We start from the raw sequence: 16191 nt of genomic DNA on the forward strand, positions 1-16191 counted from the left end.
TTATTCTTGAATGTAATGGACATGCACAAAAGATGTAGCACATGACTCACTCTGGTGGTTATAATGAGATTTGCACCCCCTACTTGGGTGATGAGACACAAGGCTCAAGTCAGGTGGGTGATGAATGCCCAAAATAATCATGTGTCTTTACAGCTGTGGTTGCAGCTAGGATATTTGTCATAGTCTGGGAATAATAAACTCTTTTACCTACACTGGTCATTTAAGAATATGGCCACAAAGAAAGTACAGCTCTAAGCCCCTTCACTGACTGTAAAGATTGTTGAGCTTGGGAGGTATCAGGTAGCTTTGATTTATCATTAGCTTTTTTGTTTTAGTCCTTTGTGGGTTTGGTTTCCAGGGTTTGAACCAGATTTTGGCCATGACCAGACTGCTATCTATCTGCCTTTACATTAGTTTGACTTGACTATCCATCTTTACATTGTGTGAAAAGCTTTCAGCTTCAACAGTGGGCTGAACTCTGCACTGAAGTCCCTGGTCTGGTCCTGCTTTTGGGGGATTTTAAACTCTGTTTTGTAGAAAATTGTATTAGTATGCTGACTTTTTTTTTTTTTTGTACTTATATTCTGTTTAGACAGGATTCTTTCAGGAGGTGTCTTTAGGATTGTAATTTTTGTGATAGAGGAGGGAATGTGAGCAGGACATCCTTGTTCTTGCAACAAAATATTCATTAAATAACAAAGTTTTTCTCATGTCTCCTCCTGATGCTTGAATTAAAGGGGGCATAAGGATGGAGTAAAAAGTAAAAGGGAAGATAGTGTTTGACCTTTCTGTCCCAACCTTTCTCTGATAGGGGTACATGCTATCTCATGATAAGATGGACAAGTATCATGAAATGGAGAAAAATTTTCCTTTAAATGTTTCTGTTGGAATAGCAAGAGTATGCTTCTGGGTTTGGTATCTTAGTGTCTTGGGAACAAGGAGGAACCTGATTTTTGCTGTGTCAACGTCTGTGTTTATTTGAGTTCTTTCCTTGACGTTGTTTCCTTTTGATTTTCCAATGCTATGAGAGAAGCCAAAATAGCAAGGGAAGCAGAAGTGGCAATTCACGAGGTTGCCGCTGGTTTCCAGCTGAATTTTTGCGCCTGGTATTTCTTACTTGACAGGCACTTCCGAAGAGCTGTTGCCAGCAACTGGGAAACTCTGCTTACATGGAGTTTGGTAATATTTAGGCAGGCTGAATCTGCATTTTCATTTGTGAGGATGAGCTGACTCCTAGAACTGGACTACTGTGAGTTTCAAAGGTTTTTGAAAATTGGGCCTTAAAACCCAGGAAGAGATGCCAGGTTTCCCTTGCTGTCTTGGTCGTGCAGCAGTCAGAGGAAGAACAGGTGATGCTTACAGACCTGGGTAGGTAGGAGTAATTCTTGAGCTGGAAAAAAACCAGAAGGCATCTGAGCAAAGATATTCATGTGGCATGGGCCTCCTTGGATCTGTAGCCAAAAAGGAGTTGTCTGCATTTCATTTGTCTCATTTGTATCCCATCAGGGCACATTTCCTGAGAATCTGAATGGAGAATGATTTCTCAGAGGAGCTACTATTCCCTAAGTCATATAAAACAAGACACACAGTCCGTGTCGATGAGCAACCCAGCTTGCCCTTTAAGCATTTTCATGAATCCTTTGTATCTTTGAGTTGAATAGCTCCAATTGCATGGCTGAACAGAATGCCAGAATGAATGAAGAGAAAAAAGGAGGAACAATAACCTAAACCAAGCACTTATATTGAAAACAGGACCCAGGGAAGAGCAAGTAACTGCTGGCTTCATAGGCCAGCTCTCTCCCTCCTGCAAATCTCTTTCATTGATGAGACAATGTCAGAATAGAACAGAAACATCTTTCAGATTGCAGACAGCATGTTGGCAGAGGAATGGACATAAGTATCATAGATTACATAACTGGCCTTAGCCTACAAATGTTACCTACAGGCTCATATTCATAAACAGACTGCTGGTAGTTTGTTTAAGCAAGGAAAGTGAGTACATTTGTCACTCCACCAGCAGTGCAGCTGTGCAGGGCTTGCATGGGGTAATTGTCCTAGCACACAAATCCCAGATGCTGTCAAAGCCCTGTGTTAACTGACTGAAAAACTGTGGTAGCACTGCTTAAGAAAACAGAAAGGGAAGGGGAAAAAAAAAAAACCCAAGAAAAACGAACTAATTGTCTTTAAAAAAGATAATTACTTTTGATGTCTGCATGGCCAGCTGTGACATCCGTCTGCTTTTCTCCTTCACAGCATGCTCAATGCTGCTGAAGGTATGGGTGAGAAATCCATGTGGTGGTTTCAAATTCAGCATGTGCCTTGAAATGAGAACTCAGATGGGCAATATCAATGTGGTTGTAGAAGCATCGTTTCTTTAGCCTCGGTAATGGGAAGACAAAAACCTCATGTGTTTCAGTAACCAATTGCTAGTTAACAACTACTTAACAGTCTTATTTAATCCTCGAGTGCTACTAGAGGAGCAGCGGCATGATTGTTAAAAAACCACAGTCTTTAATTAAATATATTTTCTGAGGTTTATTAATTGAGAAACAAATGCATCTAATGGGTCTTAAATAATGAATCTGGGCATAAAACATACAAAATAAAATGTATAGGCCAAATGCCACCTCTGGTTGTATTGTGTAACCCAATGGAGAAGATATGTGTAAATGAGAACAAGACACAGCCCTGTAATTAAAATAATATAGAGTCATAGAGAGCTCTGACCACAGAAAAGTCACTGAAATTGTCAAAATCCTGACTTCATGCCAGAAACCTTGGGGCTGAATTTGACAACCACTGTGATGTGTTGTTTAGGGAGAGAACTCAAAGGAAGAAATGTACCTCTGTCCCGAAAAGCCCTGCCTTGAGCTAGGCCAGCTGCCCAAAAGTGGTGTGCTGTATCACAGCATCTCAGTCTATCCCACCGCATTTGTGCTCCCATGGTTTTTATTGATGCTTTGCCCTTTTTCTTCCTCCCCTCAATGACTCAGTCTTGAACCTACTACGATGGTGGTGCTACCGCCTTTGAAGTTGAAGCAAGTCCTCCTTTCTGTCAGTTCAGGCATTTTATGCACAAGGCACCTGCGGGTTTCATGCCAATCCGGTGCTTCCTCTGCCTGTTAGGGCACTTGAAGTTTGGATCCCTGAAACCACAACCTTTGCTCATTTGTCTCAGTATAATGGTAGGAAAAAATTTGTGGTGCTACTCCCTTAAAGGCTGATGCTGGCAATGAAAAGAAATTCCTGGATTTGAATGCTTGTCTGTTTACTTATTTATTTACTTTTGTATTCAGCAGTGGGAAAATATTTTCATCTTTCTCCTTGTCTTGTCAAAAACACTTTATTCATCACAGCAGGCACCAGAGTACATAAGAGGACTGCAATTATTTCTCCTCGTCCTGGATCACTCTTGGTCCTCAGTGAAATGCTGCAAGGCTGGCAGAAGACCTATGAGGCATTTCTGAGGATGAAATGGCCACCCTCATTCTGCAAGGCCACCCCAGCCAGCTCATTCCTGCCTTGGGATGTCGGCTCCCTGCCCCGGGATGCCGGTGTGCCACACATGGTGGATGGAGCTGCCAGCGCTTGCCTTGCCTCTCTGAATGGAGAGGGCATGCCCTGCCACTTCTCCTGCTCATCCTGCCTCCTGCTTTATCCTGTCTGTGAACTCCTGACCTTGATTGCTCCCTCTCCTGCCCGTGCTGCCCTCCCTCTTCCAAGCTCCAAGATGGTTTCATGTTTCTTGGAATCCGGCAGCATGAGGGCTTCTTGTTGATTGGTATAAACAATCTTAAAGGTCACATTTCCCCCCCTCCCCCTGCAGAGGGAGTTGGGGTGTGTGTGTGTCTAAAATAAAAGGCTTCTCTCAAATTAACCACAAGGATGTAAACATGGAAGCCAAAGGGAGCTGTTCACTACCAGTGTGGACTGTGCCAAAGAAGCCCCTGAGGGCTTCCTTAGGAAAGAAAATGTGGGCACAAGATGTGGCATACTCTTGCAGCTGGCTGGGAGGGAGAGGTCAGGGTGCCAGGGGATGGTGGCAATCATGCCCTGCGTGAGTGGTGACATTGGATTTGAGCAGCTTTGTTTGTGCCAGGGCTGGCGCTGGTCATCCCGCTAAGCTGGGGGGGAATGCAGAAGTCAGGGTGGCTTTGAGCTGCAGGGGCAGGAGCCTGGAGCTGTGAGACAGAGGATAGCATTTCACTCAGGCAGGGTGCCATCCAGCTCCTAGAGCCGGTCGGCTGCCTTTGTGGGCTTCAGTGAGAATTGGGTCAGAGCCCTGTCTGGGGAGAAGCTTGTGGGAAACAAGCAAAAAGCAAATGTAGGTGCTCAGAGCTCGTGTCTGCTTTGTGACTGAATCACAGCCAGGTCTCTGCTCCAGAGGTTTACGCGCTTGGTTACGTGCGTTGAAGTCCAGCAGGGAGTCGCAGTTTCGACCAGCTTGGTTGTGCCAGGAAAACGCTTTGTAGGTGCAGGCTACATTGGGATGAGAATCCTTTAGCTGCTTTAGTTTGTCTAATCCAGGGAAAGAATTTAAATACAAAAGGGCAGCACCTATTCACATCTTCATAAATTGTCAAGTGTCTGAAAGACTGTGGAGGCTTAATGCTTTCGAACCCAGTCCAGCTTTTGAGGGTTGTTAAAGCTGCTTTGCTCTGTGCTGCCTCTGAGATTTTTCTCCTGTGCTACATTGCAGGAGACATAGCCCATGTCTTCAGGAAACACAGCAAAACTTCATATCACAGCAAACCTCTCTGTCTTGCAAGTTGACATAAGCTCATTGAAGAGAAATCTGTAGAGATTGCTGTTTTTGTAGTGATCTCATTCTTAAGAAGTTGCTGAGTAAAAATTGTTGGAAGTGAACCCTGGAGAAAAGTAGCAAATATGTCTGCTGAACTTTATTCCTCCTCTTGTGGCCACTTCTAGAGACAAGATACCCAGTTAGCTAAACTTTCAGTCTGGCTCAGTAAGGCCACTCTTTATTTTCTACATCTACCTCAGCTTTTTGATCAAGGGCCTGATCCCCTTTCTGAAGAAGATAACCAGGCACAACTCACAGCAGTGTGCATTAGTGGGCATGTTCATAACCCTGTCACTTTGGGTGGTGAATGTAGGCAAACAGAACAGATCTAATTCCAGCACCCAAGACCTGAGAAAGTATTTTGCATGTTTTTACTGGCCAGTTTTCTAAGGAAATAAGTTTAATGTGAATGTGTATTGTGCATGACCTCGTGATCCTGCTTGCTCCTCTATCTCCTTCCTAAGGACTCTTTAGCTGATTCCGTCCTAATTTGTGAAGGGAGTAGAGATTTCAAAGATAATCCAATTTCTACAGACATAATGAAATTTGGAGCTGATGAAGAGACATTTCCCTCTAATGGGCACTAATCTCAGAACTTACTCAAACACAAAAAATCATAGAGAGAAGATATTAGGAAAAACTCATGGGAAAAGCTTCCTGGTCTCAGCAAACATACCAAGGATACCATGTTTCATTAGATCTTCTGCTTTTTTTTTCTTATTTGTGTTATTTCCCTGAACTTCTGCTTATCCCAGCTCAAGTCTCAAATCAGAGCAGAATCTCAGAAAAAGCAGAAAAACTTTTTTATTTTTTGAATGGTATTACAATAGATCTTAAGATGCCCAGAGATCAGGTTCCCCTTGTTCTTTGCATCTCACACACAATAAGAGACAATCCCTGGTCTGAAAGGTTTAAAATATCACATGCAGGCTGATAAGTGAAACTGGATCACCAGCTCACACTCCTGGTGTGCATCCAGGCTTGAATTTGCTTGCTCTTCCTGATCAAGACTCCTTGGGGCCATGTGGTTCCAGCTGCCCTTCTAAGAACTCCCCAAAATCTTGTCCAGATTGTAATTGAGCTTATGATGATCCTGGTGATACTCTCATCAAGTTAATGTTTAAAAAATTATGGGCTGAGTATTTGCCTCCATGTCTAAATCAGAAATGATTGCCCAAATGCCTCCTTCTGCTTCACATAACTTTTATTAGATGACAAATAGTCCACTTTTATCTTCTGTAGGGTGGGAAAGGAAGGGAGGTGGCAGGTTTGAGAGATATATTAGTGTTTTAAACTGTATGGGTATTTTAACTATTGTCTACTATGTTGGTCTGTTGCTAAAGGACAAGAAACTTCACGCCTGTTCCCAAATGTTGCATGGCTGGGAGATGAGATCACACTGTGTGAGAGTCATTTGCTGATACACCACCTTTGTTTAAATTCCTAGCATGTTATGTTTCCTAACCAAAAAAAAAAAAAAAAAAAAGAAAAGTTTCTGAAAGAGCTACTGGTGTCCCAGAGTGATTGTAAATGTTGAGTTTGTCTCAACACAAGTTTGAAAACTGGGCCAAAATTCCTCAAATTTGAAGTTTTGCTACAATTTCAGGCCTGACAAGGACTTTGTGGGTTCCTAAATGACAAACTTTTCTAGTACCTGAAATACTAACCCCAGTCACATAAGCACATGTCAAAATTTGAATTAGTTTCAGCCAAGACTGCTGAAGTGCTTTTTATGTTTTCTGAGTCAAGCCCTTGTAAGATGCTCCAAAGTGAGATCCATAAAATGGCAATTTTCCATGTGAAGGAAAAAAAAAGAGGAAAAAGACCAAAAACTGCTTTTGTGAAGCACCAGTGTATTTTAAGAGATATACAGAGAAGAAGACTAGTCTGAGATCCTTCTCCTAAAGGATATGCTGGCTCTGTAGAGGAAAGAAGGAAAAACTTCATGCCCAGATGATATGAACCATTGTGGGGTTTTTTGCCATTATTTGAATCTTCAGTTTCAAGCAATCAGGATAGATGATACTTTCTGTGACACATCTCATCAAACACTTTATTTTCTTTGTGTCAAAGATTTCCACAGGAAATCTCCAGCCAAAATGTAATATTAGGCATGATTCTTCCCTCGTTTCCACTGCACTAACATGGCTTGAGTGGCAGGGCTAAACCTATTTTTTGTTAACATCTCAGACTGTCAAGAACTGATCCTTCTGCCAGAGTGGAGCAGGAAGCAGTTTGGAGAAGTCTGCATGCATATTTTCATAAGAGATGTCACGCTCAGGGGGAAGTTTGGATCCGCAGGATATGGAGGCAAGGCAGTCCACTTCCCCCATGGCAAAGCTTCTCTTTTTTCTGAAAGTGTCCCTCCCCTGTGTCCTGGCAGGACTTGGGTCATGCTCAAAATTCCATCCTGTCCCTCTGCTTCCTGCCTTTTCACCCATCATCAGAATGATAAAACACCCATCCGAAGGCACTGTGGAACTGATTGCTCTGTTATATTTGCAGAAATTAAAAGTAACGTTGCAAAAGCCAGTTTTGTGGGAAGTTCAAAGGGACCATACTGGTGCAAGCTGCCCAGCATGTCAGGACTTCTGGTGTCTGAAGTCTTTTATTATTTGATGAAAATTCCAGCCTCAATGCTTAGATTTTGATTTTGCATATGTTGCTGTTTAGCAACATGAGAAATGGTCAGAACCATCATGTTTGCACTGACAAAAATGTCCCTCAAGGAGCGGATCCTTCAGATTTGAGGTTTTGGATTGATAAACTCAAGCTGAGAAACTGGACTGCTGGCTTGATGGGAGCAGAGGATGCTGTCCCTAGGAACAGATCACCACTCAGATACAAAAAAGCTGCTCACTTTGAACAGCTGTCTCTTGAAGTTCACTGTATTGATCTGGGCAGCCTGCTCTATGTGACTCTGCTTGAGTAGGGCAGATTGATACCCTCAAAAGGTCCCTCTCCACCTCAACCATGCTTGATCTAGTCCCTTAGCATGGAGTGTATTTCTTAATCTGCAGTGAGTTTATCTGGCTACTGGAAGCAGTGTATCTCCAGGAGTACCACAGAACTACCTTTTATTAACCTTTTTATGTTCTACCTACCTAATTTCCATTTTTTCTCATTCTATGCTTCAGTTCTAAACCAGGCAGCTAAGCAGCGTTAGGAGGTGATGTCCTGCAAACATATCTGGCAGCCACCCCTTCCAGGTCATCCCTTTGGAGCAACTCCTGCCTGTTTCTCAGTGCCATCCTGTCTGTGGCCCTAGTCGGGCTCAGCATGCCAAAGGAGACAAAGCCTCCTCCTGCATAGCTGGGGCATAGCTCAGCCACATTCTTCAATGGCTGTTTTTCCCCAGTGACCTTACTCTACAGCTCTGGTGGTCAGTTGACTATTATGCTGCGAGCTTGCCCGCATTCCTCCACCCACTCAGGCAAGCTCAGCTCACTGGGAAGGGGCGGTGAGGCAGGGAGGAATCCGACCGTCTGGAGACTTATTCAAAGGAAACAGAAATTTCAGGCCTCTGGGGCTGTTTTGCCCATCACTTCTCCAGCAACAGGGAAGTTGGAGTAGCTGTGTGAAGAGGGTCTGACCACTGTGGTTGCCACACACCCTGCAGTGAACAGGCATTCCCGTGGCAAGCCAGCAGGCTCCGCTTGTTGCCACACTACTTGGCCCTTTCCTCACGCTGAGAGGAAACACCAAGGAAAACAGCCTGGAGAAACCTTCTCAGAGCAGTTGCCACTTGTCATGTTTGTGTGAGCCTTGCAGTAACAGGTTTGGGTGCTCAGCTCCTCTGCTTTGAAGGCTGTGAAGATTGCTAAGCTAAGGATCTTTAAACACAGTAAATCATGCAGCTTGTCGGTTTTGAGAACCTTTTAATTTTGACCACTTAATGTGCAACTTCTAAAATAACAGTTTCAATTTCTTATATATGTGTGTGAGAGAGAAAGAGAGACTAGACATGAGCTAGATAGGGAGTTGCAACACATATGGTTTTTCAACTCTGGAGCCAACTTAGACATATTACAGTGGGAGAAAGGTTTGTACAGTAAGAGGAGAAGGTTAGAATCCTGCTAGTTTATTACTGCAGTGGTTAGATTAGAAATGTTAAGGATTTGTGAAGAAGTGGCTGTCAGGAAAATTTATGATTCTCATCGCTCACTCAGCCACTCTGCACATCCTGTATATTTTCTGACATACTTCCAACAGCATAAATATTAATAGAGTAATACTGACATTTAGGCCTGATCCAAGTCTCATTAAATTCAGTGGAAATGCTCCCATTGTCTTCAGTGGAAGATGGATCATGGTCTTGAAAAGGAACAAAGGAGGTGAAAATACTAAGTGGGGCTTCGTGGGGCTAAATAATGTTGTTATTAAATCAGAACTCCTCAGCTTCCTGACTGAGCATTTCAGTCTGTGACCTTTAACGTTAAATTATTGCCAAAACAGGAAGAAGAAATTAAGGCTTGATAAGGGTTGAGATGGTCACAGATTTTACCAGCCTCACTGATGGAATGTGACAATTTCTTCAATGGGAATGAGTTGGGCGTGAATTGTTCATCAGTCGTTTTGATTTATTCAACCTTTCAGCCCCAGAGTTTGCGGCGGCAAGGATTACTAGAAACTCGGCAAAAGAAATTCTTTCTCCCACTTAGTTTATAACCTCTGCAGGTGCATGAAGTGTTACAGAGAGAGGATTAGGTATTGCAAAATGGCTCCATTTACTTCATTGACGAGATAGCCCAGAATTGGCTGTGTGGATTCCATGTGAGAATCTATTGCAAAAGCTTTTTTGGCACTCAAATATCTCTCTCCTTTTCTAGATCAAAATCTTCCCCCCAAACCTTTCTGCATAGCAATTAGTTACAGCTGTGTTTTGCAAAGCCACCTAGGGAATTTGGATGTCCAGTTCCCATAAAGTTTTATGTGAATTAGGTTTCCAAGCAGCTTTGAAAGTTCAGCTGAGTTAGGACTGGAACTTCATGGTTTTGATACGGTTCTGTGCATGGAACCCCTACATCTCTGGATGAAAAAAAAAGGATATTTTGAGTTTTTGTCATCACCTTGCAGAGCTCCAGTGAAAGAGCTGCACTGGAGCTTGCAGGACCTGCAAAAGCTACAATTTGTGTCAAAAGAAGCAGAAGTAATTTTTCCAGAGTTTTTCATGATTGTTAAGACCAGATTTCCAAGAGAGTCCATCTTTGCAAGAAAATATATGCCAGGTTTCCAAAGGATCCTTTTATGAAACCACAAATGTTACATCTGAGTGCACTGAGTTCTCCTGAAAATCTGGTCAAGGATGAAGGGATGCAGAAGACTCTGTACTCAGGAGTACCTGGCAAGTTTCAGGCCAGAACAAGCTGTAGGGTACATTTTCCTGGAAAGCTTATCAGTGAATGTGTGAACTCTGCCAACAACTGTGGCCACCCCCAGAATTTCCAGTTCTTCCTCATGTCAATTAGGAGGTTCCTGTCTGATCTGTGAAGTACAAGCACAGGCAGACATCTACTGCTTGAAGAAAATATACACAGGAAGTAACAAATAGAAATCCAAGTGAAACAGCTCAAGAATTGCAAGGGTGAAAGTTTGACTTGCGCTATGCATCACATGACAGTCTCCTTGCTACCAACACCTACAGAGGTGATACCTTCTTTATCACCAAATTATGGCTTAAGAGAGGTGGGGAGAAGGGGAAGAAGAGAGAAGCCAACTAGCTGGTGCAGAAGCCTCATGGAAAGAGATTGGTTATTTAAGCTGCAGATTTCTCAGCAAAGGAACACTTCTGAAATATTTCCTGTAGCTACACCAGGGGTCTACAAATCTTAGCCAACAATCTGGAGCCACACTGGTAAACAAACATGTACTGAAAAAAACCCCAACCCAACATATTTTGAGAAATAAGTCCAAGGCAACTTGGATGACTAGCTCTCCAGTGCTAGTACTCAGTGGCCACAGAGCAATAAACCAAAAAGATTCCCCTCTTAGTTAAAAACAGAAGCAGCTGTTTATGATCAGTCCTATTTGGAGCCTCCAACACTGTAAAACTAAACCTGCAGTGACCTGAGTGAATGTAAAGATTTTATGGGGCCACAAAGTATATGCATGTTTGCAGTGGTGTAGTAGAAAGGAGAAGCCAAACTGGAGGATTTGAGCCAGTCTCCCCACATCTTCTGTTTAAAAGTTAAAGTGCACATTAGCTGTCAAAGAACAGGAACAGAATGCTGCATTTTTTGAACTCTTGTCCCACTGTTTGCAATACTTGTCTTCCAGACTTTTTACTTTGCTGTATCTCTACCCCCTGAGCCCTGGAGAAATCATGGAGTTCCTCAGCTGCTGTGAAATCAGCAGGTACTGAAGGAAATGGTGTTGGGTACTCAGGGGTGGCTTTCTATTCAGGCATGACCTGAGTAAAACAATTTTATGGTGCTGGTCAGTCAGATGGAGTACACCAAAGAAAGCAGAAGACTTGGACCCCCTTTTTTGTCATCTTTGATGACACCAAGCTATCACCTACTGATATTTTAGAGGGAAGGAATGCCCTCCAGAGTCACCTTGAGAGATTAGAAACCTGGGCTTATGTGAACCTCATGAAGTTCAGCAAGGCCAAGCATAAGATCCTGCATCTGGACCAAGACAATCCCAGACAATGCCTGGACAGGGCAATGAGTGGATTGTGAGCAGCCCTGCAGAGAAGGACTTGGAGGTGCTGGTGGATGAAAACCTGGACATTAGCTGGCCATGTGCGCTTCCAGCCAAGAAAGCATCCTGGGCTACATTAAAAGCATTGTGGCCAGCAGGTCAGGGGAGGTTATTCCCCTCTCTACTCTGCTCTCGTGAGTTACCACTTGTTACCATTGTGTTCAGCTCTCAGGTCCCCAGTGTAAGAAAGACATGGACCTGTTGGAGTGAGTCCAGAGGAGGCCATGAAGATGACCAGAGTGCTGTAGCACCTCTCCTCTGATGACAGGTCGAGAGAGTTGGGGTTATTTAGCCTGGAGAAGGAAAGATAAGCCTCTGGGGGAACTTGATAGCAACCTTCCAATACCAAAAGGAGATCTACAGGAAAAATGGGGAGGAACTCTATGTCAGGGAGAATTATGAGGAGTAAAGGTTTTAAACTGAAAGAGGGTAGATTTAAATCAGATCTTAGGAAAAAAATCTTTACAATGAGGGTGGTGAGGCATGGGAACAGGTTGTCCAGAAAAGCTGTGGATAATCCAAACAGTTTATTGATTTTGATGGCCTTCACATAAATAATTATGGTTGGATGATGTTGGCCAAATCCTGACTTTGATCATTTGCATTATCAAACACTGTCTTACCCTTTAGCTCTGAAAAATGTCTTTTTTGTTCCCTGCAATTTTATTTTTTTCAAAATTCTTTTCTTTTTTTTTCCAAAATGTTTTCAGAAAGTTGTTTTTTCTGTTTTGTTTTGTTTTATTTTTTCTCTGAAGTGCTGCTTAATGTGATCTGGAAGTTGTCAGGTGAGTCCAAGTGCTTGTAAGGCTTGACCTACCACAGAAAAAAGATAAGTGTGTCTTAGGTAAACACACATGTCTAGCTGAGGGACGTGGTGCTCGGTGGCTTTTTGTTCAATTTTCCTCAACTAGGAAAAGCTCTTTAGTCTTTAGAGAGCTAGGATGGAGAAAAATAAGTGGAGTGGTGTAAGGAAAAGGTGCTCACTTCCTGAAGGTGAAGCTCAGTACAGCCCAGCAGAGGTGAGCTATGGCTTCCTTTGCCATGCATCCCTTTTCCTCTGCATGAAATAAAAATTCCCTCTCCCCATCCCCCTTTGCTTTGTTTCCTCTCTTCTCTTTTTTTCTCTTCCTGTCAAATATTTAAGCAGATATTTCCTTTTTGGTGGTGTGCCAGGGAGCATTCCAGCTCTGCCCCCTTTGAAAATAAAAAGGCTGACCCCCATTTCCATAACCAAGGAAGGGACAGGTAGCCTTTGTTTGTGTTCCAGAGCATGACTGTTTTTCTTAGATTTGCACCAAAAGAAGAGAAATGATGCTGTTATTCAGAGGAGGAATTGGTCAGTGACCCCAGCAAATGCAGTAGCAATTGCAGCAAAATGGGTGGTATGAGCTGAACGCTTTTTGGTGATGAACCTTTGGCTTTGGCCAATTCCTTTTCTTGCCCTCTTCCTCTCATCTCTTTTCTCTCTCTCTTCAAGATTTCCCTATTTTCTTGTGTTTAAGACACGTCAAACCCTGGAATAGCCCTCACAGGCGTTAGTCACCAGTGATTAAAATAGCCACTAAGCAGGCAAGAGCCTGCAATGATTTGTGCTAAATTGGGTGTATCACTGTTTGTAGCAAGGGTTGCTAATTTACAAACCTCCCTTGTTATTATCGTTGTTTTTATTAATAGCACCAAGGGGCTCCAGCTGACATTAAAATTCCATTTCATCCTCTGCTATACAACAGTAGGGAATAGAAGAGTTTGTCACCTTGATGGGCACTGTAAAAATCAGGAGAAATGAAGGACTATCTGGTCCATACAGCTGAAGAACAGAGGTCCAGTTGGAAGAGAGGGAGAGGGAAATGGCAGACCTGAGAAAGGGGCTTAGGTCCCCCTGGCGCTGAGCAGGTTCTCAGCTGGGTGACTGTTCATTGGCTCTCTGCTGGCAGCAGGGGACTTGGTGGCCTGGTGGTGCAGACAGAGCAGCTGCCAGAAATGGGTGCTGTGCTGGGAGCGAAGAGGGTATTGCTGGGAGGCCACAGAGTAAGCAAAGATGGAAAGAATTCAAAAACACCAAGCAGAAAGGCCACTTTGCTGGGGATTTGTGACAATAAACTCAATTGAAAGGCTGGATATTTCACCTTGATCCAGAGAAATATATCCAAAACTGCAATTGCAGTTGTATACTTGCCTTTTCTTACTTACAGAATGATGACAGTAGTGCAACCTCACAGGAACTGTGTGTGGTTTAAGGCTCCAATTTGATACGTGTGCATGACCTTGGACTGCTCCCGGTGACCTGAGTGCAAAGTCCATTTTCTACTAAGGATGACTGCTGTAATATAGTGACTGAACTTATTGATGTATTCATTAAATACATCAGGCTTCCCTCTAGTCGAAAGTATCATTAGTGGTTCAGGTTTTCACTTCTAGCACCTAGAGGAATCTGTAAGGATTTACCCCAATTTGGAGCCCTTTAACTTCAATAGCAAAAAAACCCCAGCCCTGTGGTTTTATTGCTCAAAGTCTTGGGTTCTCTCCCTGCCAATGGCTCGTGGATAATACATGACTTTGATGCAGAACAGAAATTGGAAAACTTGTAAGAACTACTGGGGTCAGGCTGTGAGTATATCAGAAGGAGTTTTCCCTCTATGTATCTGCTTCCAGCTGAGAGGAAGTAACAAAGAATGTGTTTAAAATCAATGGAATTAGACAAACTTCTTTGACACATAATAAAGATCTGGATTTTTGGAGATTTTAAGTGAAGTTTTGACTATGATTTTGTCTGCAGTAATCATGAATATTGTCTGCAGTATCTCCAAGTGTAAGATAAACTACAAGATCTAAGTAGGATTGCTAGAGGTTTGTGTTGCTCTGCAGCAAGCAACACTCCAGCTGCCCACACTGACAGTTACAGTGGTGGCTTTGCAGACAGGGCACATTCTAAGTATTGGCTGTCAACTTGTGTGTTAATGTGTGGTGAGTTGAGTTAAGCAGAGAAATCAACCTGCAGTTAGTTTTAATACAGCAGTACATAATTTGGGGCAGCTGTCACCAGATTAAAACCGTAAGCATTTTTGCTCCTAGTGAAGGGGATCCCTGGTTTGGGAAAGCTGCTAATGAAGCATTGAATGCTGTGATGTGATTAGTCTCCTTGCCATTGACAAGGCTTGAGCACTGAACTTCAACTAAAGTGTGGTTTTGGAGTGAGGGGAGAGTGCGTGGGAAATGTTGTACCAAGCTGTGAGTGTGGAAAGCCAAGGAAGTTGAGTGATGAGGTTTAGGAAGGCTTCAAAGTGGCTGTGGATGGATGTGCAGCGGAAGGATGAAGTGAGGGTGAGCTGTGAAAATTACTCTCAAACATCTCTTGTCTGCAGCCAATTTATTTTGGTTTTTCTGAGAAAATGTCGTGGAGATAGAGAAAGGACATTTGGCTGCTGGATTCTCCAGCAAGGAGTGTGGTGGTTTGGGTTTGGTAACTCCAGGGGGCCAGAGGTGAAAGTGGAACTGCTGGGGCTGGCTTTTCCCAGCTGTAGGATCTGGGGGGACAGTGCTTTCCAAGGCACTACACTGATGCACTGACACTCTTGCCAGGTTGTGCTATTGTACCTTGGACTGTCCCTTTTATCCTGCTTGGTGGTTTTACCTCTCACTTGATTACTGAGAGGAAAGGATGCAAAGAATCTGTGAAGCAGCAAAGCTACCTTTCATTTTCAGTTCCAAAGAGACAACCTCAAAATATTCTGAGAATCTGCCCTGGGGGAAGGAACTCTCCAAACCTCCTATTAAGATACCACCACAGTACCTCATTTTAGTGAGGTAAGAACTCTCATTAGATCCTTCCTAAGCCATGTCTGAGCTACAGGCTCTCTTTCGTGGGTGCACTAGATAGAGGGGAGAGGGAAAAAAAAAAAAAAAGAGAAAGAAAAACCCAGCCCAACTCATTTTCCAATGCTGTTCAGTCTACACTGATTATATAATGTGATTGATAAAGTTGAGGAGTGAGCTGAGGTCAGAGCCCCAGGATGCCAGCTTCTCATTCCATGAAGGAGCTTTTTGTGTGTATGTGTATGTGCATGGCGGACGAAGGTTGTGTTTGTTTCTTGAAAAACCCTCAGACGCTCTCCAAAGAATTCCAAATTTAAAGCAGTGTAAAATGCTCCATCAAACATGTTTTACAGTCTTGACATTGCTGCCTGTGAAATCTACTCCAGTGACTGTTTCTGAGACTTTTTGAATAATTTCCTGATTGTGCTTTACTTGCTGTTGGGCAGAGTCATTGTGGAAAATGGGGCAGTTGTTTTATAGTCCTGTCTGGATGGGGAAAACTTGGAGGAAGACTGTTTCACCCAAGGTCACTCAAGACATGAAAAATATATTCTGCCTCCAAAAAATAAACAAGATAGATACGTATGGCTGGGCTAGGGGATGAAGCAGGAGAAAATGAGACCTCTGAGGCTGAGGACTTGCTATCAAATTGAGCACAAATCACAGCGTAGTGGTCACATAGGGATGTTTTTCTGAAGCTTTTCTTGTTTCTCCATAGTGCCCAGGAGTGGGACCAGTCACAGTGGAAGCCACAAGGGAGATTTCTGTAGATCAGATGGGAAATCACCGGATGCCCTGAGGACTGGTGAGTTCCTAGAGTTAGTAACAATGCTGTTAACTTACACAGAGCTACTCCATCCTGGGCCCTT

General features: G+C 43.2%; 1 long non-coding RNA gene across 2 annotated transcripts in view; it reads left to right on the forward strand.

The window, feature by feature from the left end:
* LOC137475998 (uncharacterized) overlaps nt 1–16191 on the forward strand; it is an 84085-nt gene that overhangs the window by 65784 nt on the left and 2110 nt on the right. For both annotated transcript variants that reach the window (XR_011000184.1, XR_011000185.1), the window contains exon 2: nt 16041–16127. This is a non-coding gene — a long non-coding RNA (uncharacterized lncRNA). The remainder of the gene's footprint in view (nt 1–16040; nt 16128–16191) is intronic.

This window comes from Anomalospiza imberbis, chromosome 6, assembly GCF_031753505.1.
Source record: "Anomalospiza imberbis isolate Cuckoo-Finch-1a 21T00152 chromosome 6, ASM3175350v1, whole genome shotgun sequence".
Lineage (NCBI taxonomy): Eukaryota > Metazoa > Chordata > Aves > Passeriformes > Viduidae > Anomalospiza > Anomalospiza imberbis.